The sequence below is a fragment of the Herpailurus yagouaroundi genome, unplaced genomic scaffold, assembly GCF_014898765.1.
Source record: "Herpailurus yagouaroundi ecotype Mexico unplaced genomic scaffold, PumYag 164, whole genome shotgun sequence".
Lineage (NCBI taxonomy): Eukaryota > Metazoa > Chordata > Mammalia > Carnivora > Felidae > Herpailurus > Herpailurus yagouaroundi.
Window position 1 is genome coordinate 1,647,581 of NW_024412405.1, and position 24,537 is coordinate 1,672,117.

Genomic DNA, 24,537 nt, shown 5'->3' on the forward strand with positions numbered 1-24,537 from the left:
AAAATCGTATTTATAACGCCGACTTAGCAAGAAAGTATTCTAAGAACGTAGGCCTTTGGCACCAGTGCCCGGATGCATGTGAAGGGTTCAAGGGTCTCTTAAATGCTCCTCAGCCACGAGTCCCCCTGGACCCTCGGCCAAGGGTGGGCTTCCCTCCCCCAGAGCCATATCCTGGTCTCTGGTGAAGACAATCTGTCATCACGTGCCATGGTCACTCACATAGCTACATCTTCTGACTATAAGCCCTTTGGAAATACGTCACAGAATTAGTCATCTGGGCACCTCTAGGGGTTAGCTGGTGTCCTTCGCAGTAACAGACGTGACACAGTACGTATTTAATTGATAAGTGAAGTGAGAGTCGGGTAAAGCGGCATAAAGAAATATCTGTGACAGACCTGGCAAGGGCATAGAGCCAATTCATTCACTGAGCAGCGGGTTTGGGATTTCAGGCACTCACTTTGTTACGGTATTTTCTAGCATTTAAAAGACCATCTGCAGAAATTAAGTTATCCCAGAAGAGTGACTTTGTTGTATAACTGGGCTTCGGAGTCGACTTCAAAGATACATGGCTAAACACTGGAGGCAGCCACAGCAGGGGAACATTCTTCCTGTTGCAATTGTTTCCCTCATAAGGATTATGAGCTCAGATATTCCCAAACTTTGCTCCAGCTCAGATATTCCCAAACTTTGCTCAAAAGACAGTGCCCTGGGAGGACGGACAGCTCCCTCCAACATACCCAGTATTTTCCTATTAAGTTTTTAATTCCAGTGTAATCAACATACAGTTATATCAGCTTCATGTGTATGTATAGTGAATGAGCACTTCCATACATTACCCGGCACTCATCACGGTAAGCGCCCTCCTTAATTCCCATCCCTCACCCACCTCCCCTCTGGGAACCATCAGCGTGTTCTCTGTGGTTAAGAGTCTGTTTCTGGGTTTCTCTCTCTCTCTCTCTCGTCTCCTTTGCTTATTTGTTTTGTTTCTTAGATCACACATGAGTCAGATCATATGGTATTTGTCATGTTCTGATTTACTTTGCCCTCTCTCTAGCTCTATCCACATTGTTGCAAATGGAGAGATTTCATTCTTTTCAATGGCTGAGTAATATTCCCTTGTGTGTGTATGTGTGTGCATATATATATATGTATATATATAATATATATCATATCTTCTTTATCCTTCATCTATGGATAGACACTTTGGCTGCTTCCATATCTTGGCTGTTATAAATAATGCTGCAATAAACAAGGGTGCATGTATCCCTTTGAATTAGTTTTTTTTGTACTTTTGGATAAACACCCAATAGCGTGATTACTGGATCAGAGGGTAGTTCTATTTTTAACTTTTTGAGGAACCTTCATACTATTTTCCAAGGTGGCTGCACCAGTTTGCATTCCCATCAACAGTGCATGAGGGTTCCTTCCCTTTTCTCCACATCCTCCCTAACACCTGTTGTTTCTTGTATTGATGAGTTTAGCCATTCTGACAGGTGTGAGGTGGTGTCTCATTGTGGTTTTGATTTGTATTTCCCAGATGATGACTGATGTTGAGCATCTTTTCATGTGTCTGTGGGCCATCTGGATGTCTTCCTTGGAGAAATGTCTATTCATGTCTTCTGCCCATTTTTAATTGGATTATTTGGTTTTTGGTATTGGGTTGTATCAGTTCTTTATATATTTTGGATGCCAGCCCCTTATCGGATATGTCATTTGAAAACATCTTCTCCCACTCAGTAGGGGGACTTTTGGTTTTGTTGATTGTTTCCTTCACTGTGCAGAAGATTTTTATTTATTTTGATACAGTCCCAGTAGTTTATTTTTGCTTTTGTTTCCCTTCCCTCAGGAGACATATCTAGAAAAATGTTGCTACAGCTCATGTCAGAGAAATTACTGCCTGTGTTCTCCTCCAGGATTTTTATGGTTTCAGGTCTCACACTTAGGTTCTTAACCCATCTTGAGTTTATTTTTGTGTATGGTGTATGAAAGTGGTCCAGTTTCATTCTTTCGCACGTAGCTGGGTAGTTTTCCCAACAGCATCAATTTCTTTGTTGAAGAGCTTGTCTTTTGCCCATTGTATATTCATTCCTGCTTTGTCAAAGATTAATTGACCATATAGTTGTGGGTTGCCTTTGGGTTTTCTACCTTGTTGCATTGATCTTCGTATCTATTTTTATACTGTTTTCATGATTACAGCTTTGTAGTATAACTTGAAATCTGGAATGGGATACTTCTGGCTTTGTTTTTCTTTTTCAGTTGCTTTGGCTAATCAGGGTCTTTTGTGGCTCCATACAAATTTGAGGATTGCGTGTTCTAGCTCTGTGAAAAATGCTGTTGGTATTTTGATAGGGATTGCATTAAATGTGTATATTGCTTTGGATGGTGTGGACATTTTAACAACATTGGTTCTTCCAATCCACGAGCATGGAATGTCTTTCCATCTCTTTTAGTCGTCTTGAATTTCTTTCATCCGTGTTTCATAGTTTTAGGGTACAGGTCTTTCTTTCACCTCTCAGTTTATTTCTAGGTGCTTCATTATTTTTGGTGCATTTGTAAATGGGATTTTTTTCTTCATTTCTCTTTCTGCTGCTTCATTTTTGCAGGATAGAAATGCAATGGATTTCTGTATGTTGATTTTGTATCCTGCGACCTTACTGAATTCATTCATCAGTTCTGGTAGTTTTTTGGTGGAGTCTTTTGGGTTTTCTCTATATAATATCATGTCACCTGTAAACACTGAAAGTTTTACTTCTTCCTTACCAGTCTGGATGCCTTTTATTTCTGTTTGTTGCCTGGTTACTACAGCTAGGACTTCCAGGACTGTGTTGAATAAAAGTGATGGAAAGTCTCAGTTTTTCCTCATTGAGTGTGATGATTGCTGTGGGTTTTCCATTTAAGACAACATAGGCTGTACTGAATTCCATCCTATGAACCCAGAGGATCTAGAACAAGACTACAATCTACTGGACTCACTGTGTCCCCTGACTTCAGGCACCTGTATCCTCATTCTCCAACAGTGTTGCACAGGATGGAAGCCTGGATATGGCTTACTCCAAATGCTATAATGTGACACATGTGTTCTTTTAAAAAAGTTTATTGATATTTATTTTTTTTTCAACTTTATTTTTTTTATTTTTTTTTATTTTTGGGACAGAGAGAGACAGAGCATGAACGGGGGAGGGGCAGAGAGAGAGGGAGACACAGAATCGGAAACAGGCTCCAGGCTCCGAGCCATCAGCCCAGAGCCTGACGTGGGGCTCGAACTCCCGGACCGCGAGATCGTGACCTGGCTGAAGTCGGACGCTTAACCGACTGCGCCACCCAGGCGCCCCTATTGATATTTATTTTGACAGAGCAAGGAGCAGGGGTGGGGTAGAGAGAGGGACAGAGAGAATCCCAAGCAGTCTCTGCTCTGTCAGTACAGAGCCCGACACGGGGCTCGAACCCACGAACTGTCACATTATGATCTGTGCCAGACTCAGGAATCAGAACCTCAACTGACCGAGCCACCCAGGTGCCCCAACATTCGTGTTCTTAAATATCATAGTGCAATGCAAAATCGTGCAATGAAAACCACAGAACTTCACGGGGGAAAAAAAACAGTTAGGGATATAATGCTCAAAAATGTCACCAGTGACACATTTTTAAAAAAAGATGGGAACGTAATAAAATGTTAACACAGTTCTTCACACGTTAAATGATTAAGAAATGCATGAATCCTACAATTAACATAGGACGCGTCTTTAAAAAATCCTGGCCTGCTGGTGGAGGCGGGTGCTGAGGGCTTAGGTGTCATAAAGAGGCAGAAGGGGATTATCTGAGTCAGAGGGCGGGTTGTGACTCCAGATGGGGCTGGGGTCCCACAACACACGTGGCAGGCGAGGGGGCAGGTGGGGTCGGGGCGTGTGCACATGTGTGCATGTGTATTCACATGAGGCTCTCTTCAGCCGGATGTGGGTTTGGGGGACCCTCAAATGTTCTCTGCAGAGGAAATCATTCATAAGTAAACACTAAGTTTACGTGATCCTCAATATATCAGTATCATTAGAACCAATGGTCTATTTCACAGCCAGCATTATGGGAACACTGACACCACATATGTGAGACACACACATCTCTCCCGGGGCGCGGGAGGTCAGATGTGTCTCACTCCTCTGATACCGCATTTTGTCTCACCGTTATCTCCATCAGCAAGTGGTACTGAGAACCAGTGTCCTGAGTGCAGGACACTCGAGATGGGCCATGCTGGACGCTGCCCAGCCTCAGGGGAGAAGACACAGCTTCCCGGGAGAGCAAGTACTCCTCAGGCAAAAGGGCTGCGTTGACAGACACCAAAGGATACAGGGATTTCCGGAGAGAAAGGCACTTCCCAGGGGCAGTCCCGCAGGCTTCTTGGAGGAGGCAGGATTGATTTCCAAAGGTCAAGATAGAAAGACAGAACTTCAGTCAGGGAATGGGGAAGGGGCGGGTTTAGAAGAGGAAAAGTGGCAGAGATCACTGATGACACTGGAGCAGGAGAGAGCTCAGACTCGAGGGGACAGTGGCTGGGGCAGTCGTGGTGTGTTTACCTGATGGGGAACATTCACGGGGAAGTGGCCCGCACACCCCTGGGAATGTTGTTCCTGAATCCGGGACGGAGGTGCTACTGTGGGCTGAATGCACGCACCCCAAATTCATATGCCCACGCCCTCACCCCCAGTGCCTCAGACCGTGACCTTATCGGAGGACAGGGTCGTGGTAGGTGGAAATAGCCCTCATCCAGTGTGACTGGCGTCCTTACAAAGAGGGGAAATTGGGACACAGGTTGACGCACTGAGGAAAGCTGACGTGGAGACACGGGGAGAAGACGGCCGTCTACACTCCGGGGAGGGAGGCTGGTGCAGACTGTCCCTTACGGCCTCAGAAGGAGCCAACCCTGCCTCACCTCAGGCTCCAGGCCTCCAGGCTGTTTGGCTGTGACGCTCCCCGGGGCGCTTCCGTGGGTGAGACGTGGACCCAACACCAACCGTGAGGCAGCCCCTCCTCCCCGTGTGCACAGGCCCGAGGAGGGACAGTCAGTGGCTGTGGGTCAACGACCCAGGGGAGCGGGGCTCTCGGGCGCTGGGCCCGCGGTCTTGGGGCGCCCACCTGAAGGCACAGGGGGAGGAGGCGGGAAGAGGAGGGCACCGGCAGTGTCGGTGGTTGGGGGCCGAGGCGCACTGGGGACGGGCCAGCTTGTGTGGGGCGTGAGAGAGACCCGGACTCCACGCCCAGACATTTGCTGAAGGAACTGACACCAAAATGGAGGCTCCTGGAGGGCATCTCGCTAAGTGAGGTTCGTCAGCCAGAGAGAGACAAAACCACATGATTCCACTCACATGTGGAACCAAAGAAAACAAACGGAACAGAAACAGACTCATAGATACAGAGAACATTCTGGTGGCCACCAGTGGGGGTGGTGGGGGGGTAGGGGATGGATGGCACAGGTGAGGGGATTAAGAGGCACAAACTTCTAGTTACAAAAGAACTGAGTCACGGGAGTGAAGACGACGGCACAGGGAATGTAGTCTATGACACTGTAGTATGAAAGGGAGAAGGGCTGACAGTGAACGCAGGGACATGCACGGAGGGCCGGGGCAGGCAGCCCTGGGGCCACTGGCAGGTGATGGACGAGGCAGAGACCCTGCAGGCATGTAGGGTGGATGGTGGGGGCAGGGGCCGTCCCAGCACAGACTTGTGTAGTCTGTGTAGTCGATGGGCTGACCCCCGTGTAGGAATATTATGGCGCAGTGGGAGCCGTGCCCTCCCTCACCGATCACAGGGTGTCTTCAGCGGATGAGACGTGAGCATTGCGTGGACAGGGAGAGAAAGAACTCTTGTGTGGATGCTCAGCAGCCTGCAGGATGGCCTACGGACAGGAAGTAGAGGAATACATTTCCCACGGGCCACGACCCACGAGAGATGAGCTGTCCCCCTCCCCCCCACCCCCATGCCATTCCTCTGCCACGTTTCTGACCTGTGACTGTTTTGTTCACATTTCTGGATGCCCACTGGCCCATTTCGTCCAGCACCCGGGACTTCATCCAACGCTGGCTTCTCAATGCCATGCGCCAGCATGGGCACTGGACATCCACTGTGCCCCGGACATCACCATCTCCTCGCTTGGCTGGTCTCTGCCAGGTGGACAGAAATCTCATTCTCAGGTCAGGGGCCCATGGAAGGGCACAGGGGGTCGCTCACTGAGGGGTGAAAGCATCAGCTTGAGCCGGGTGGTGGACTCTGACTGGGTCTCCAGGACACAGTTCTAAGAGCTTCTGGAACAGAGGCGGCATGTTCAGGACCCTCTGGGAAACCGGCAGCTGCTTTCCTGCCACCAGGAGACTGGACCAGATTGCTGGGCAGGGATGCAGATCTCCTCAAGGGACCGGGGCGCCCGCCCTCTGCACGCCCCCCTCCCCAGTTTGCGAAGGGTGGCTGGCAGGGGGTGGGAGCCCGTGGGCTCTCCCTTCTCGTTAGCACAGCCTTTACTGAGACTTGGGTGACTGATTAAGTTTATATTTTTGCATTTTTGAAGTATGCCTTTTACCAAAAAGTCCTCGAGACGCATGGAGCACATTGAAGAGGGATCATCCTGTGTGTTCTTCAGCCGCTCTGGGCAGCGTCAGCAGCTCCGGAAGAAAGGGGTGAGCTGCGGGGCCGTGTCAGAGCCACGCCGGGGGCTCGGGGAGCTTCACTGCTTTCCACGTCTGGCGGCCTGGGGCTGACGTAGGAAATGTCCCAGCGTCCACCACCCTGCACGCCTCACTTTAAAGAGTCCTGTAACCCCCAGCTGCCGTTAGCTAAACAGATCCCTCGACTGCTTTAATCGGGGAGTTTAAAGTCAGTGAAACATCTTGTTTCTGAAGTGGTGTCTCAACTTGTGGTGACGTCACTCTGGCAAAGGGTGTAAGGCTTATTGACCATTAGTGTATTTCCGTTGGGCCTCTTCCCAGAGTAATTCCTTGGACAAAGCCTCCGAGCACATCTGGAACGACCCACAAGGACTCACGGGCACAGGAGGTGGTCATTGAGGTCCCATGGCTGCACAACTGCTGACCTTCCCACACAAACAGGACCGACCGTCTTTGCAGACCCGGGAGCCTCGTGCGGCCAGAGTGGGGATCGCATCCTCCAATCTCTGGTTGCTGGCTCACAGACACGTGGTCCCCAAGTGGCCCTATCTCACATGCTTGGTTTTAAAAAGTATGTGCATGTCTCCCTGCCCCCACCCAGTTATTGTTTTCTTCAGGGCAGCAACTGTTTTCTTGGTTTTGGTCTTGTATTCACCACGTCGGGGGACGCGTCCGCCTTTGCTGACTGATCTGTCCCTTTAGGTTGAAAGTCTTGCAGACGTATGAAGGACATCCCAGACATAGTCTCTCCACCTGGACCCACTAACCTTCAGGCACACGACATCCAAAGCCACGGGATGCGTGTTCTTTTAGGTGGTTCTGCCACTCAGACTCCCAGCTGACTCCACCAAGGAACCTCCCTCCTTCCTCCCAGACACGGTGCTCCCAGCTGGAGCTCTGTCCCGCCAACCCCCAGACACCGTGCTCCCGGCTGGAGCTCTGTCCTCCCCCTTCCCCCCAGACACCGTGCTCCTGGCTGGAGCTCTGTCCTCCCCCCTCCCCCAAGACATCATGCTCCCGGCTAGAGCTCTGTCTCTCCACCTCCCCAGACACCGTGCTCCCAGCTAGAGCTCTGATCTCCCCCCTCCCCCCAGACAGCGTGCTCCCGGCTGGAGCTGTCTGCATTGGTCTCTCAGAATTCTCCAGGTTCGCCATGTTGAAAACACTGCAGAGCACGCTTACAACCACATGGATGCACCTGGGGGTCCTCACTGCCACCAGCACTGTGCACATGCTGGCGAAGGTGACCGCAATCACGTCACTTCAATGCAGGTATCGCTTTCCACACATTATGTCTACCATTTGTTACCATTCAGGGGTTTTTATAGGTGATGAAGGTGAGAAGGGCTTCAGCGGCTGGATGTGACGGTCAGCTGCAGAGGTGACCTCTCTGAGCGCCCACGGTTGCCGGGCGCTTGCTGCAGGAATGGGGTGCCTGAGACACAGTAACTCTGACACCCAAAGTTCTTCCGTGTGAACAGCCACCTTTGTTTGCTCTCAGCACCTGCCAGAGTCCAGTCTGTTAACGATGTCATGTGGGTACAAGTTCAGTGAATTCAGGGCTCTGGACAAAGATGTGTGTGTCGTTTGCTATGGTTTGGGTGTGAAGGAAAGGACACCTTTTGATGGGGAGGGGCCCCTGCTTGCCTGGGACACGAGTGCAGTTAGGGTCTGAGCTTGCCTTTTATTTGAAAGACTCACACCGAGAACATGTGGAACAGGTGTGTCAGGGGTCACCAACCTTGATCATCTGAATGCCAAACAGCCAGAAAACCTGAGTCGTGTTCTTTGAAAGTTGCTTTGATGTTAATTAGTAATTATTTTAAAATTCTTCCACAATAAGGCTCAGTGACCATCTGTATACCAAACTCTTTATGTGACCAATGGGTTTTGTCCCAGCCAACTGTTCCCAGTCCTGTGACTCTTTCTGGGACCAAAAGGTGGCTGTGGGAATCGGCACAAGGAGGGCGGGCCGGGACATGGTGGTTCCCGGCAGGGGGCCGGGCCGGCCAGTCTGCAGAGAGCCATTGAGGAGACCGGGTCTAGAAGCAGGAGGTTCCCAGTGAAGTTATGGCTTGGGGAGCGGGAATGAACTGTCACCACAGGTGAGGACAGGGCTGTGATCCACAGTTGGAAAAAATAATCGAATTCTTTCAAACTTTCTTGGTAGTTCAATCGCTGGAGCCTCCTTTTTTTTTTAATTTTAGAGAGAGAGAGAGAGAGAGAGTGAGAGAGCACACACGTGCGCATGGGGGAGGGGCAGAGAGAGGAGAGAAAGAATCTCAAGCAGACTCCACGCTCATCTCAGAGCCCGACACGGGGCTCCATCCCATGACCCTGGGATCAGGACCTGAGCTGCAAGAGTCGACGCTCAAATGACTGCACCCCCCACATGCCCCAACTCTCCTTCTTGTAAGAGAAGAAGAGAATGACTCCCGTCGGACAGATGCTTCACTTTCCTCTGGGGCAGGACTGGCTGGGCACCGGCACAGGATCTGCCATCGAGGCCATGACCAGCATGCGCCCAGTGCCCACTGCGTGCCAGCCCTGCGCTGTGTCATACGCATCATCTCGTCTGGTCCTCACAGCCACCCCAGGACACAGGGTTTCACCCCCATTTTACAGAGGAGACAAATGAGGCACAGAGAGCTCACACAACGTGCCTGGGGTCACGGGACCAGGACACGGACACGGCAGAGAGCTCACACAACGTGCACTGAGTCTCTCCTGTCCCACAAACTGCTCTGCACACACACATACATTTGTATCTCCCTCTTTGATTACATCCTAAATCCTATATGGGTGGTGTTCACATATGGATTATAGAGACAGGTGGTTTAATTAATGGATGGGTTATTTGAACCCCCAAGTGACCCCCTCTCATTTCCGACTGAGTCACTTTCTGTCCTATGTAAATAAGCACATAATTAGAGATCACGCCCCCAGCTTCATCGCAGAGTGGTAACGTGGGTGCAAGTCAGGATGTGCGCGCCTGACTTGAGATGGTGCACTCTAATTTGTACAGACCGTTCACGGGTAACTCCATTATCCTTTCTGACCCCAGGTGAGGATTACAATTACCCTCGTTACTGAAGTCCGTAGGTTTAAGTAAAATGATTAAAACCCAACGAGCCTAGAATAAATCGAAGTCTGCCGTGGCACTCGGTATTTTTCCGACCAGTTATTTTCAGGACAGGGGCACCCAGAAGTGAATTTAGGTCTGGAAGCGGATTATAAAATTCCGCCACCTTGGCTCACACTTAGTTACTCTGGCGGGAAGGACTTGGGTCCCTACAGATCTGAAAGGACAAACAGCTAGGCTCTGGGCTCTTGCGTCCAGAATGCGCCGCCGGCAACCTTCTCGCCTTGGGGCACGATTCTGGAAAACACATGGTCATCACGCATGGGATGGCAATCCTAGAAGGATTAATGCTCTCTCTCATTACTTTCCGCTTCCTTGGATGATATCGTCAAGTAGCCTACAAAGGACATCGCAGGGAGCCGTGGCCCTGAGGTGGGGACGTATTCCAAACGGGTGCTCACCAAAGAACAGACCAGCGGAGAATTTTGTCTTGGCCGTAGCTTTAACAGGAAGCAGGCTGGGCTCAGATGAACAAACGTGTAATATTCCCTGGGGCTTTTGGCTTAAATGCTAACTTCAATAATTACTCTAATTACTTCTGTTATGATTCTACCTTCGAATCTACATCAAACAAACATATAGCGATGATTACACTGTCATTTCTCCCCCTAGTTCCAGGAAAACTGACTATCCTTGTTTCCTGCTTATACAGTTTTGCCTGCAAAACAAGGCCAGAGATCAAAATTATTTTTATTTAGTGGCAAACACGTACTTAGCACCTAATGATACAATTTCCTTTTAAACAAAATTTTAGCGCACCGGCTATTCTGAAAGCCACTGCGAGGCTATCTGCCTTGGACTTAATAACGCAGCCCAGTGACCCTGGGGGTGGCAGGGTGGGAGTTTCCCAGAATGTAGCGCTCCCTTTGTCCCCACCCACCGGGTTGTTTAAGCTCATCCACCCTTTGTGGTCCGGCACACTTGCAGAGCTTTCTTCGGGGAGATAGCTTCTGAGAAGTATAGTGTTTCACCAAGGCTAAAGGTGAAGGATACATGTGCTTATGAGTGTGAATCACAAGGTTTCCAGAGACCCTGAGCTGCCCAACCCCCCAAATATCGGTTCCTGTCACCCTGGCAGTGTGTCTGTCACGGGTGCAGCGGTGTCTGAAGTGGCCTCCCAAGCCCCCGAGCTGTGTGACTGTGGGCGCATCACTCCCCTGGGCCGTGTCCTCATCAGTAAATGGAGGTACCAGGAGCACCTGCGTTGGTGAGCCGTGGCAGGAGCTGGAGGACAGAAGACGTATTTCCCAACCTCGCTAGACTGTCACAAATAACAAAGGTGCTTTTGAAAAATACATCTTTCCAGCCCTTCCCATGGGGCTGTGACTTTCTGTGTGCTGAACAGCACCAGGATGAGTCTGGGATCGAGGACATGGCAGAGAAGCGTCTCAGGAGATAGGGTAGGGTGAGTGAACACCTCTAGGCTCATCTCTGTGTCAGGGGCACAGCCCCTGCGGAGGCAGATGGAGGTGAGGCTGAGTTCTGACCGGGAAATGTTGCTGGGAAAAATTTGGATAACGGGGTTCCCCTGAAGGGCGGTAAGGCTGGGGTGAGGGCTTTGGGACCTCGGGGTATGAGGTGGGCCCTGGTCTATGGCCGTTGCCAGAGGGCAGGCTGACCCTTCGGTGAGAGGCAGACCATTCACTTACAGCTCCTGAATCCTACCGCCTAGAGCCAAATGTCGATGGTGACCTGCCCGAGACAGCCACCTCCCCCTGGCTGCCGGCCAGCCCTCACAGCGTGCTGGGGCCTCCACCCTGCAGCGTCCGGCTTAGTGGGCCTGGCTCAGGGCCCACCCCGTTGCTGCCCTGGAGGGAGGGCCCACAGGCTGGACAGCTTCAGCCCCAGAGTCCACACTACGTGGGAACTTCCAAGTCTCCAACCTGCTTGTGAGGCTCTGCCTGCTCTCCGGGCGATCTGTGTGGTTCCTGATGTCTAGTCTCTACGTCTCTCCAATCTGCCTTTTCTCCTGATGCCACCCATGACACAGATGCTCTTAGAAATGCAGTGAGATTGCCAATTTATTTCAGGGAAAGTCGCGGTAAACCACCACGTGGTTTTGTGGTGAAAATGGAAGGGTGGACCGCCAGCCGCCGTCACCAGGGTTTAGGACGAGCCGTGGGCTCCGTCTGGTCTGGTTGGGCCTATTCAGAAGACGCCGCGGAACGGGGATCATGGTGATTTCTCCTGGCACACTTCATGACTCCCATCATTTCTGAGCAAAATGTTTTCTGCTCTTTTCATGAGTTGAATCGTGTCTCCACGATGCACGTGTTGAAGCCCTACCTTGGAACGGGACCTTGTTTGGACAGAAGGTCTTGGCAGATGTGATCCATTAAGATGAGTTCATGCTGGAGGAGGGCCTTAATCCACTCTGACCTGTGTCCTTGAAGAGACACAGAGACAGACACAGGGGAAGGTGACCGTGGGACAACAGAGGTTGGAACGATGCTTCCATGAGCCAAGGAAGGCCAAGGTTGCCGGGAGAGCCTGGCGCACATCCTCCCTGGCGGCCACAGGAGGACCCAGCCCGGTGGGTCGGTCTCGGGTGTGAGCAGCCAGGCGGTGAGACCATCAGTTGTCTGGGGCGCCCAGTCCGTGCTGCTTTGCCACTGTCGCCCCAGGAAACTAACACCTGCTCTCACCCACCTTACTTATTTTTTTCTGTTTTCAAACCTTTTGTGTTTGGTCAAAACAGAGAAGAAAACCTGTGCTGTGTGGATAACAGGTTAGCTTGGCTGGGTTAGATTAGAGGTAAAGGGCTCAGTAAGCTCACAGTGCATCTGAATACAAAGACGTAGTTTGGAGACCTGTTTCTTCCTCGTCAGTTATGTCGCGTGACAGCAGGAATCGCCGGGCGACAGTGCCGTGGCAGGTTGAGGGCCGAGTGGTTCAACCATGCTGGGTGGCTGTGTCAGAGATAGTGCGCGTGTGTGTGTGCACACGCGTGTGTAAGTGTCATATGTCACATGTATTGTGGAAGTCTGTATGAAGCATGTGTGCTGCTCAGTGCTGCTATTAAACCCTCACACTACTCCTGGAACAAAGCCGTGGTTGTGTCCTGTTTTCCCAGTGGCTGAAATACACAGAGAAGACAGAGAGACTTAAGAGAATAATCTGGTCCCGGCAACAGAGGTGGAGGCCCACTGAGTGGCAGAAACACCCAAGTAAGAGACTTTCATTTCTTCCCTGGCCAGGAAAGAGGTGTATGAGGCCGCAGAGCACCAGACTCCGGTGTGGGAAGGGCCATGCAGAGGTCAGATTCAGGCCTTGTGCTCTGCAGGGGAGGACCAGTGCTCTAGGACGCTGCCCCAGTGGGCAGCTCGGGGCCAAGACCCAGGCCAGCCCCTCCCACCTGCCCTGCAGCGCACACCTGCTTCCCCGGGCAGCCTCACTTCTGAGAACAGGGGTCCATGTGATGGGTAAATGGGTTGAATGAGACTTCTCCAGATGAATACCTAAGCCTTCCTTGGAGAGTGCCGGAGGGTCCCCAGCTGCCGGCTCTGGATGCTTCTCCCCATTCCACCCTTCCATGCTGGTCCCTGCCTTGTGTCCATCCCCAGACCACACCCACTGCATCTGCTGATGTGCTTCTGCTCGACATTTATTCACTGGGACCTGCTGGTTCCACCCCAACTGCAATCTCCAGGAACCTGCGCAGAACACTGGAGAATTCCCTGCATTTGGAAGTGCAGGCGGGGCCCCAGCGTGGCCACCCTGTGTCCTCCTCCTGACTCCCCACGAGGAGGCTCTCAAGGCTGGCGCGTGAGCCTTAGAGTAGGGGAGTCTGGACACAGGTCTGTCTGTGCCCGGAGCCTGGAACAGACGGCAGACACGTGTTTCAACGCAGGGCCAGGGCTGCGCCGTGGCTTCAGAGTCCTGTTTCCCACGCAACTTCTACCCATAGTGCACCTTCCACGTTTCTTCACACTGAAACAATCAAAACCGCTTGTGTGTGCAGCATTCTGAATGTAGGATCCTAGGTTTCCACGATTTTCCCTAGCAGCTGACTCTGGTCTTGCCCATGGGTGAGTCTATATTTTTAAAAATAGGCATCTGGGTGGCATCGTCAGTTAAGTGTCCAACTCTTGATTTGGGCTCCCATCATGATCTCTTGGTTCATGGGTTCTAGCCCAGCGTCCGGCTCTGTCCTGACAGCTCAGAGCCTGGAGCCTGCTTTAGATTTTGTGTCTCCCTCTCTCTCTGCTGCTCACACTCTGTCTCTCTCTCTCAAAATAAATAAAATTAAAAAAAAAAAAGCTTGCTCTTACATAGTCTTTCCAAAATACTCTATTTTGTTTTCATAGAAAAACCAAGTCTTTATATATTTTTTGCACTCATACTTCAGCAGCCCAAACAATATTTAGTTAAATCACAAACACCAGCAGCACTTGCCAACAGCACCAAGACGGCGCTGGGGCAACGCGAGCGCTCTGTGGAGCTGTGTCCGATTGTCTGCTGAAGGAATGGGGAGGCTGGGGTGTGCGGGTTGAGGTGAGGTGGGTTTACAGGTCTCCTTGGGCTTCTGCTGCCTTTGGGGGCCACGCCCACTCTCCCTCCTTCCTCACCCTGCCTCCCCTCCAGTTCTCCCCGCTCAACATGGCCGTGGGGGTAGCAGAGGTTGGTCAAAGGGCACAGACTTTCAGGACGCGATGAATACGGCAGGTTGTGTATGTAAAACATGGTGACTCCTGGATGACACCGATGTATCATTGACATTTGTGGACTTGTGCATTCTCACATTATCAAAAAAGGTAACGAAGTGAGGTCACAGATGTGACAGCTGGCTGTTGGGGGGGATCGTTTCACAATGTATACTACATCGCCAGCACGATGGACATTTTAAATGTCTTACGATCTTGTCAATTATACCTCAATAAAGCTAAAAAAAAAAAAAAAAGATGGCCGCGGAGAACAAGGCTCTTGGCCACCTTCTCCTCAGTGCCATTGGGAAAAAGATGTCACTTTTTTGGATGTCTCTTCATTCCTTATTCGTTCAGTCCCTCTCTGGATTATTAATCCTTGAACAGAGTCGGCCGATTTTAGTTCTGGATACGAACGTTGCCACCCACAATTCTTACCAAGGCTGAGCGAGACCTTTGGGGAGGGACAAAGAGTGAATGTCTTCGCTACGGTTTCTTATACTTCATTTGGCAGGAAATGATCAAATTGAGCTTTGCAGGAACACACATCTCACTTAATGAGAACTTAAAATTCATTGTCATTGGCAAATCCACCAGCCAAAGTAGGGAGTCACGGACCTCTTAACCTGTGGCTCGCGCTCACGGTGCACACCTCCCCCCCTTCCTTTCCTTTTCCTTTCGTTACAGTAAAATACATACAACATAAAAAATGCGCCACCTTAAATGTTTTTATGTGTATAATTCAGTGGCATGAATTACATGCCCAATCTTGCACGATCACCACCACCATTTCCAGAACTTTCCATCCCCCAGGTAGAAACTCTGTGCCCATTTAGCAAGGACCCTCCCTTTTTCCCCGCCCCGGAGCCCCATCTCTCTTTAGCTTTCATTCCGTGAGACTCCCACGTTTTCCTCCTCACGTATCTTGATCTGGCCACGTCCTTTACTAAGCAATAAATGCTTCTTGTTCTGTGGAAATTAACACCAAAGAACCTTCATCGTATGTGCACGTCTCATGCAATGAACGAATTATGAAAACTGCCTACCTGGGTTTATTTAAATCAAGTAATGTTATGAATTATCTGGTGGAAAGGGAGTGGGCGGGTGCTGGGAGGGGTACAGGAGATAACTCAGTTTGAAAACACTGCGTGAAGTTGCCAAGTTTGATTTTACACCTTGGATTTTCCTAAGGCAAAATTCACATATACCGTTCCCAAACTTGTATACCCAGGAAAAATCGTCATCATTTTCCTGGGGTTCGCAAAAGTACTTTATTTTACAGCCAGTAAGAACATCTGACAAATTTTAGCGCAGTTGAATATATTGCCATCTTGAATTCTTTCTTTTTCAACAGATTTCCTGAAATCATACGAACCCTTTCGTGATCATTCCACCCCACTCAGAAGTGATTTGTTCCAGATAGGAGAAAGTTCCTGCGGATATTAGAAACTTGAGATTATCAAATAAGTACCAAAGAAAAAAATAAACGTTTCTGGAATTGTACTAAGCTGTTATCAAAACAATAACAGTGGTGATAAATGTTTTAGAGATTGAGCACTAGGGATTTTTACGACGTTCATTATATGCCAATCTCTGTAAGCGACATCTAATAAATGCAAACATCTTTAAAACCAAATAAATACGTTTAAAAGTATAATTTCTTTTAGCCCGTGCACTGATTTTTCAAAACACTTCTCATAAAATAAAATCCCATCTGGAGAGGTATGTGTATTCCATCAGACTTTGAGAAGGAAAAGGGATATATATCCGTGCCCTTCATCGCGGAGACGATGCCAAGCTGGCCATAATCCTAAAACGTATACAGTGTGACAACAGCGAATTCTTGGAGGCGCTCAGAAACGGCTCGGCTCGGATCCTGGGAGCAAAGAGTGTGCTCCCAGAGTATAATCCTACTGATACACTGTTCTTTGCAAAAGGCTGTGAGGTCTCGGCCTAATAAGCATAATCTCATTACACTGCAAATAAAAGTTTCCTATTTATCTCCAGATTTCAAATGAATCTAATAAGGCTTATGATACAGCCACCCAATACCCTAATCATATTTCTGCCTATCTAAAAGCAATCAGTAATTGTGTTATAGCAGAACGTGCTGACAATACCTCTGACACAGAGAGGAGAATGAGAGCCCAGCTGTACTAATTAAATTAAATGCTAGGCTGATGGAATACATTTGCTGAAGCCGGGAGAGTATGGGTGCAGAATTAATAAGCATTACGGCTCAGAGCGGGAGATGATATCATAATGGATGCACGGTTTTGATGTTGAGAGCCTCATTCAGATTCAATGTACCATAATGTACGGACCTGACAGCTGCTTACAGAGGTGCAGAGCCTTGAACAAATTGCACAGGAACTTTCTCGTTTCCACGCTCCTCGCTGGGGGACACGACATCTTGCCTCACCCCCGCAGCCTAAAACCTGCCCAGGCCGTGCTACCAGGAGCCGATCGACTCTCCCGGCAGCCGCCCGTCCTCAGCCAGCTCTCCTCTCTCCCGGCGCCGGGGTCTCGGTGTCCGTCCTCCTCCCTTGCTTTTGGATTAAAGACACGGCTGGCGCGGCGCCACAACAGGCGGGAGAGACCATGTCGGGCGCAGGTTTTCCTACCAGGCGGTTCCCGACTGTCCCGGGGAAGCCAGGGCTCGCGGCGGAGCAGCTCGGAGGGGCCCCGGCCGTGTGGTCCCCGCAGCGCGGCGCGGACAGCGGGCCCGGCGCCGCCGCACCTCCCGCTCATAAATGAGCTGCGCTATCTCCGCCAGCCGCAGTGGCGAAGCGCGGTGCCAGCCACCGGCCGGGATTCATTATCATGAGAATTTTGACAGGATATTAAATTTACTAATCCTGAACTTTCCGGACTGACCCTAACTGGGAACAGACAATGCTGCTGTGTCTGCCGGGAAAACATTTTCTCCGTTACGTTCGCGCCCGACACACAGACCAGCCAGCACGCTGGACACAGCCTGTGCTCTGTCCTGCACACAGGTGCACGTGCACACGCGCCCACACGGGTCCCTTGCCCCGATGTGGGTCTGCACTGCCTCAGTCACCTGTAACACACCCCAGGGACACACGGATCCCATCTGCTAAAATTCTGGAAAGACCGACACGCGCTCGGCTTGGGCAGAGCTCCCTGCCCGTCTGTCGCACGTTCTCACCGCCCCGCAAGTCAGACACCGCACATATGTTGCGAGAGCAACTGTTACTCTTGTGCATCCCATCTATAAATAAACTACGTCAGACCCTCTGAATATTTTTAGAAAGTTTCGGGCGTCACAGCAGAATCCGGCATCTTGCCCGTTCAGAAGCTCTCCGCGCTTCAGAAAAACAAAACGCACCACAGATTTCCACTGACATTCTGGTAGTGTGATCTCTAAATAATTCAGCATTAAAATCTGGTCAGCTCTCCCACCTCCCCGAAAAACTCCTGCAAACACAGTGCCAATTAAGTTGCTGAAAACAGCAGATTTCCACTGATACGCTACAGATAAAGCTGGCCATTAAATCCCCATTTAAGGTCCGGGCAGCGGGAGCTGCCGACAGACTGCAAAGCTTGTAATCTCATTGAACCCCTCCTGTCAGGAGCGGGCCTTCCCCGTTAGCATAATGCCACCAAATTAGACCTGGCATGGCAACAAGAGAAAGAAAAACCTCTTTAGCTTAAAAGTCAGGCCACAGTGGGCAACCCTGACCTTCAGCCCCCGCTCACCCACTCCGTTCTCCAGGGACCCCGGAGACATTTACCCCGAGAAAGGAAGAGAGAAGGACAGAGGAGGTGGCCCCCCCACCCCCCGCCCCCGGCCGCCAGGGCTTGGATTTCCCTGGGGGCAAATTACAGAGAATTTTCCTAGACAATGGAAGGAAATTTCACCTGGGCTTTTTCAAGTCTTTCTTTGGTAATAAAAGATGAACCCCGATGGCTCTGTTCAAACTCTTTTGGCTCAATATTTCTCTTTGCCTGCAGTGGCCTCTGACTTCGAAGCCAGGGGACGCCTCTGTGGGAGCACAGAGTCCCCCACTCCGTGCCTGAGACGGCGCGCATTTTCAATGAGGTCATCCTGGCTGGGGGCTGGCGCCTTCAAAGCTGCCGCCTGGAACTGGCATTTACTGGCGCTCTGTTTTCATAAGGAAATCAGCGCCTCTGACAGCAAGCGCTCTCCCTCTTTCCCACCGATCCCGCTCATTTTGTTGAGTGGGTGGCAGCAGAAGGGGTGTGGGGACCGTGGGGTCCCCGCACAGACGCCGAAGGACACTTTGACAACAGCAGCGCCCACTCGGCCGGATCAAACCGGAGCGACTTTTAGAGACAGAGCCTCGGGAAGGATCGGAAGCCGCAATGCCGGTGTGCATCCTGGTTCAAAGGACATTGGTCTTTTTTCAAAAATAACCAGTTAGCAATTTAAAAGAGCTTTCTCCCCAAGTGAAAAGTAATGGTTTTGTTCTTTTGTTCCCCTGAAAAAATAAAAATGGTTTCAGGCCAAAAGTTAGAGGATTATGTTCCAAAGTTGGCGTTCATGTCTCCAGGAAGCTTCGGACCAGGAGAGACCAGACACGGTTCCTCCCTCAGAAGTCCTATGTCCCACTCTTCCTTTGCCTGCATTTCAAACATCTGTGATTGCACAGACCAGAAGCTTCTAAAAGTCACGGCGGAGCTTAAGGGAGAGAAGGAGAGACAGAGACACAGACGCGGGGAGAGACAGAGAGAGGGAGAGAGAGAAAGACGGAGAGAGCGCTTCTCCTTCTGTGCCGGAGCCATTCACTCGCCCCGCAGGAAGCAGTCAGCGAACGTCTGAATCAATTCCGCTTTGCGAAAAGGAGAGAAAAGCCGAGATGCTTGCGAGGGGGAACCTTCTGGGCCTCCTGGAGCAGCGAGCACTCTGCCCCGCGGTGCCCCTGGCCTGCCCCTCGCCAGCGGGCTCCGGCCACCCAGGCGCCTCCTGTGACTCACCTGCTCCTGTTCCCAGGCCCACGCAGCAGGAAGGGACTCTCAGCGCTTCTAGAAGCCGCGGCCCTCTCCGCCGTGGACATTACCTGCCGCGGAGGCCAGCTCTTGGGTGCTGCCAGCCCCCTCAAGTTCTGAATCCTACCCCCCATTTTTTTTTTTTTTTTTTTTTGGCTCCTCGACAGAAGTTAGCTGCAATTGGTAGCAGAAACCGCCTCAGTGTTTCTTTCCACTTCCCAGGGCCGCAGTGGATGGATGAAGCCCCTGCCTGGCCGAGCCTTTCTGCAATGGAGTGGTTTATTTAATTTGTCAGTATAATGGGAGCGGCTGAATGAGAGACAGAGAATGCACTGTGGTATAAAAGAAACAAAGGCTAAAAGTACCACTATTTTGATTCCCTTTTTAAAATTACTTCCAAAGTGTGGTATCTATTGTGAAGAATAGTGCTGAACAAAGCACAGTGTCTTGGCAATATTCACAGGGGCTTATTCACCCACAGCAAGCTCTGTCTGTACATTCAGAGGTAGAATACACTTATAAATGATGTATTGGAAGGACTGTAGCTCCCATTGTGTCCCCAGTGTAAACAAAAAGGCAGACAGGAGCTGAATGGCATATGGGCAGCGAGGCCACGCTGGATGCAACCATTCCCCCAGCCGTGGGGGGGGGGGGCACGCTGGGTCAGCTCAGGTGCCGCCCGGGGCGGGGGGCGCCCTGATTCCTCCTCTTCATCCCTCACCCCCGATGTAGATAGATCTGCAGGGCTTTCCGGAAGGTTCGCTCAGGCAGCACAGGCTGGGGATGCACCCTGCTGTCCACACTCTCAGGTAGAAGGGGCACCTTAGCCTTTCTACAACTTCCGGAATGTTCCACGTAGAGGATGCCAGTCTCCCTGTGGGTAGCAGTGGCTGTACGTCCCGCACACTTGACGGTGGCCTGCAGCGGGGACCAGCAGGGGAGCCGGGGTGGGATTCTGCGGCCACGGTGAAGCTGTGCATCCTGCCAGTCGGTGGGCTGGGTGGTTCGGCGTAACCTTTCGCGTGCAGCTGCTACGGATTTCTCCAGTAAACGGCCCCCAGTGCACACGTGGGAAAACGGGCCTGCAGGTTACACGCTGTAAACTCCGACTTCCCGGGCCAATCTGAGGAGGGAGCACGTTTTGAATATTGGTCTTCTTCTGGTGACACATCTTCAGACACTCATGCCAACAGGAAAAACAATTTAGCATTTTTGCTGTGACGGGGAAAGGCAGTGGACGTCTTGCCCGGAAGGTGCTGTGCTGGGATTCTGGACACCTGCCTCAGAGAGCGTCCTCACGCTGGGTCTGCACACGCTCACCCCACGTGGGCCGTCCGTCCCCATTCGAGGGATGAGCTGCAGCTGGACACCTGACCATGTGCCACTTGCAAGGAGCATATCTGGAATTATATCAACTGAGGGATTCGTGTTTTGCCATGGAAGTTGCTGTTTTCCTGCGCAGAACGACCGCTGTGGTCGCGGGAAGAGAGGCACGGCCGGCACGCGGTCGTGCGTGTGCGCCACGGTGAACGTGAACCCAGAGCAGTGACGGACAGTGGGAACCCACGGCCGGCTCCTCCTCCCGCAGGCTCGTGCGGGCCTCAGGCGCAGAATCCCCCACACTTCGCGTTTTCCAAACCAGCATGCCGAGGCGCTCAGAGGTCGGGGGCTTTGCAAGACCACGAAGGCATGCTTAGCGGGAAATGTGCAGCCCCAGCCCTGCCTGTGCGTGGTGGGCAATCTTCAGTTACTCCTTTTGGGTGGTCTGGCCCCACACTTGACTGTTTCGTTCCAATTCTGTAAGCGAACGTGCCTTACTTTAGGCTGAAAGATACCAACAGCTCATACATCCAGCTGTTTTGTCAGTATTGTTTCCCGACACACATTTCTAAAAAATTTTATCTCATTACTGCAAGTTTGTACTTTTCGACCACCCTCACCATTTCACTCCCCCTCCCTTCTGGCAATCTATCCTCTGTTTCTATGAGTTCAGTTTTTTTTTAGATGCCACAAATAAGAAGTTATAGAATATTTGTCTTTCTCTATCTGATTGATCTCATTTAGGATAATGTCCCCAGGGCCCATCCGTGTTATTGCAAATGGCGGAACTTCCTGCTGATTAATATTCCATGGATGTACACACCACACCTTCTTCATCCATTTGCCTGTCGGTGGGCACTGAGCCCGTCTCCGTGTCCCGGACATTGTGAGTAACGCTGCTATCAACCTGGGGGTGCAGATGCCTCTTCGAGATCCTGTGTCCATTTCTTTCAGATAAATACCCAGAAGTGGGACTACTGTGTTGTACAGCACTTCTGTCTTTAATTTTTGAGGGATTCCATACTGTTTTCGCGAGTGGCCACACCAGTTTCTATTCCCAATAGTGCACGAGGGCTCCCTTTTCTCCACGTCTTCGCCAACACGCGTTAGCTCTGGTCTTTTTGGTGACAGCATGTTCTTTAGCGTTTTAAGGGTCTGCATGCCCTTTGCCTGCCCCGTGTCCCCACCTCCTGCCAGTGTGGCCGAGTGGGTGTCCCTGGCTTGGGATGACCGTTCGTGTCACATTCACATTCCAGAAGTACTTCTCTCTGCAGCACCAAGAAACAATGTGAATTTCAATAACATCTGACACAGTGACTCTGTTGCTGTGCTTTTGTGGTTTAGATTTTATAGTGGACACTTGTAAAAACGTCTTTGAAATATATGCATTTCCCATGACAGAAACAGGAATAGACATCAGTGCATAGACTCTAAAATCAGGATTCTTTGAATAGCTCCAAAGCCAACATTTTGACAGATTCTGGAGAGTTCTACATCTACAAAGATCACAGACCTGAGAGCTTGGTGAAGCAGTCCAAGAAACTCAGGAAAAAATGAAAAACTCGTAACATTTGTTGATGCCAGCAAAAGTAGACAATGGAATACAATCCAAGCTGGAGTCCCAGATTCCAGTCCAGCTATGATGGGCCTTGTGTCCAGCCTCTGAGCCTCCGTTTCCTCATCTTTAGAAATGGGCACAATGGGAGAGTTGCCCTTTGAAATTATGGGACCAGAGTGGTAGAAGGGAAACCTTTAGGATTTCCTGAAAATTGGGTTCATGTAGGGGGCGCATCTCTTAGCTGTGCAAGCATCCAGGCCTCTTTGGTTGTCAAAGACAAAAGCAGAACCTAGGTCCGTGGGCCCCACGGGCTTCTGAGCACCCGCCCGCCTTCCCTGGCGGCCCAGTGTCCGCGTGGGCCACTTCGTTGTGGCCACTGCTGCAGACACTCGAGGTACAGGAAGGATCAGACTCCGTCTGGGACGTCACAGTGGGGCATGCGCCCTTGTACCCGTGCGAGAGTGACGGTGTGTGCGTGGCAGAAGTGACCGTAGCCGGAGGAGGCGTGAGTCGTAGAGGCTCACGGAACAGACGTGGAAGGAATCACGGAAGTCAGCTGGTCTAACATTCCCATTTTACAGAGGGAGAAATTGAGATCTGCAGGAACGTGACTGGCTCAAGACTGGCTAGCAGACAAACTGGGGTCAGGTCTCGGATCTCTGATGGCCCCAGATACTTGGAAATCTTTAAATACGGCATCCGTGAAAAGCAGTAGTGAAAGATAGGAACATAGTTACAGACACTCTAATAAACACCCACCATGTCTACAGGAGCGTTCAACTTTGTGCACAGATTCTCAGACCTTGAGCGGCTCAATACAAAATTGTGGAGTGAGCGGTGACGCAGAGACTCCATGGTTCACGGGAGTCCTTTGTGTGAACTCCTTTCCGTTCGATAGTGCAGTACTAGGTACCACGCGGTAAGGGGCTCGCTCTGCACGCGGTCCCACAGGGCTGCCGAGGCGGGACGGCTTGCGGGCGCACAGGCGGGGAGGGCAGGCAGCTGTACAAAACGACTTGTTTTCTAAGTGCTGGGTCACCACAGACGGCCAGGGCCACAAGAGGCAACTTTCAAGTGTTTTGCTTCCTTGGGTCTGTCCAAAGTTCAGCGGACGGAGCACTGGCTGGAGGTCAGGAAGTGAGTGTAGATGTCACTTCAGGTTCTGGGGACCCCATCAGGTCCCCAGAACCTCCAGATCTGGAATGGGCTTGACAACTCATGTCTATCTGCCCTGCCCCCCGTCCCCCCCCACCCCCCTGCCAAACTTCCACGATTCCTACAGACAAAGGGTGTCCTTGTGCCACATGCCCTGCGTGGTCACCTCGGGGACGGTAAGTTAGAGACAGTATGCAGTTCAGGCTCTCGGGAAGAAAACGTGCCACGAATTCTAGGTGATCCCACTCTACTCTTGCAGGGGGGCTGACAAAGGTCGTTACACACGGCCCTCTTGTCTTCAATCTTTCAGGCTCTCCTTCTTGACTGTTATACATTGCGGTCTCAACCAGGCAGAGGACGTCAGGCGTCTACCCGTCTCACTCCCAGATTCTCACATGTGATGTGCAAGAATCCACATTTTCACAACGGACGTGCGCGTGGAGGGATCTGAAAGTGTCTTCAAGAGCTCACATAGCACGATCACTTCATGATGTATTTCCTGAGTTTCATTTCACATTATTGGGCTCTGGGATGTCTAGATTTCTGAACAAGGATTTGTTTCCCGAGGACAACTAACCAAAGGAGAAATTCATGTTATTAGCTGAGCGCTGCCTGTTTCACTGGATTAAAGAGCAAACCCATTAAAAAAAAAAAAAAATCAGTACTCCAGTCTCTAATTTTTTTTCAGCTCTTTTTCCTCCCTTTTTATTTTTTTTTCCCGTATGCTTTAAAATTCCTTGTGGCCTTCCCTCCCAACTGCACAATATCAAAAGCTCTCTGTTCTAATCCTCTCCCGGCTGCCTCAATTAATCACTTCTGTATTACACAGCTTGGCGGAGTGCCCACCTGTTCGCCAGCAGGCATTTCGCTCACTTGGCCTCCATGGAGCCGAGGCCCTCTTGCTCTGCTTGGCTGTGTGTTCCTCCTCATTCTCAGGCTCCCATGTTCTTCCCACACTTGCCCCCGGTGCCCCATTTCACATTCATTTATTCCGTCCGCCCCCTGGAAATCGACCCGCTCTTTCGTGCACGCTGTAAATACTGTTGCAGACCTGCTCTGGCCTGTTCGGCCTGCGTGGGAGATCTGGAGAGTGCG

At 51.0% G+C, this 24,537-nt stretch overlaps 1 long non-coding RNA gene across 1 annotated transcript; it reads left to right on the forward strand.

Moving 5' to 3' along the window:
- The first annotated feature begins 17,397 nt into the window (after positions 1-17,397).
- LOC121037698 (uncharacterized) lies at positions 17,398-24,096 on the forward strand. Its single transcript, XR_005793927.1, has 2 exons — positions 17,398-21,615; positions 23,753-24,096. It is a non-coding gene; the product is annotated as an uncharacterized LOC121037698 (long non-coding RNA).
- Positions 24,097-24,537: the final 441 nt, after the last annotated feature.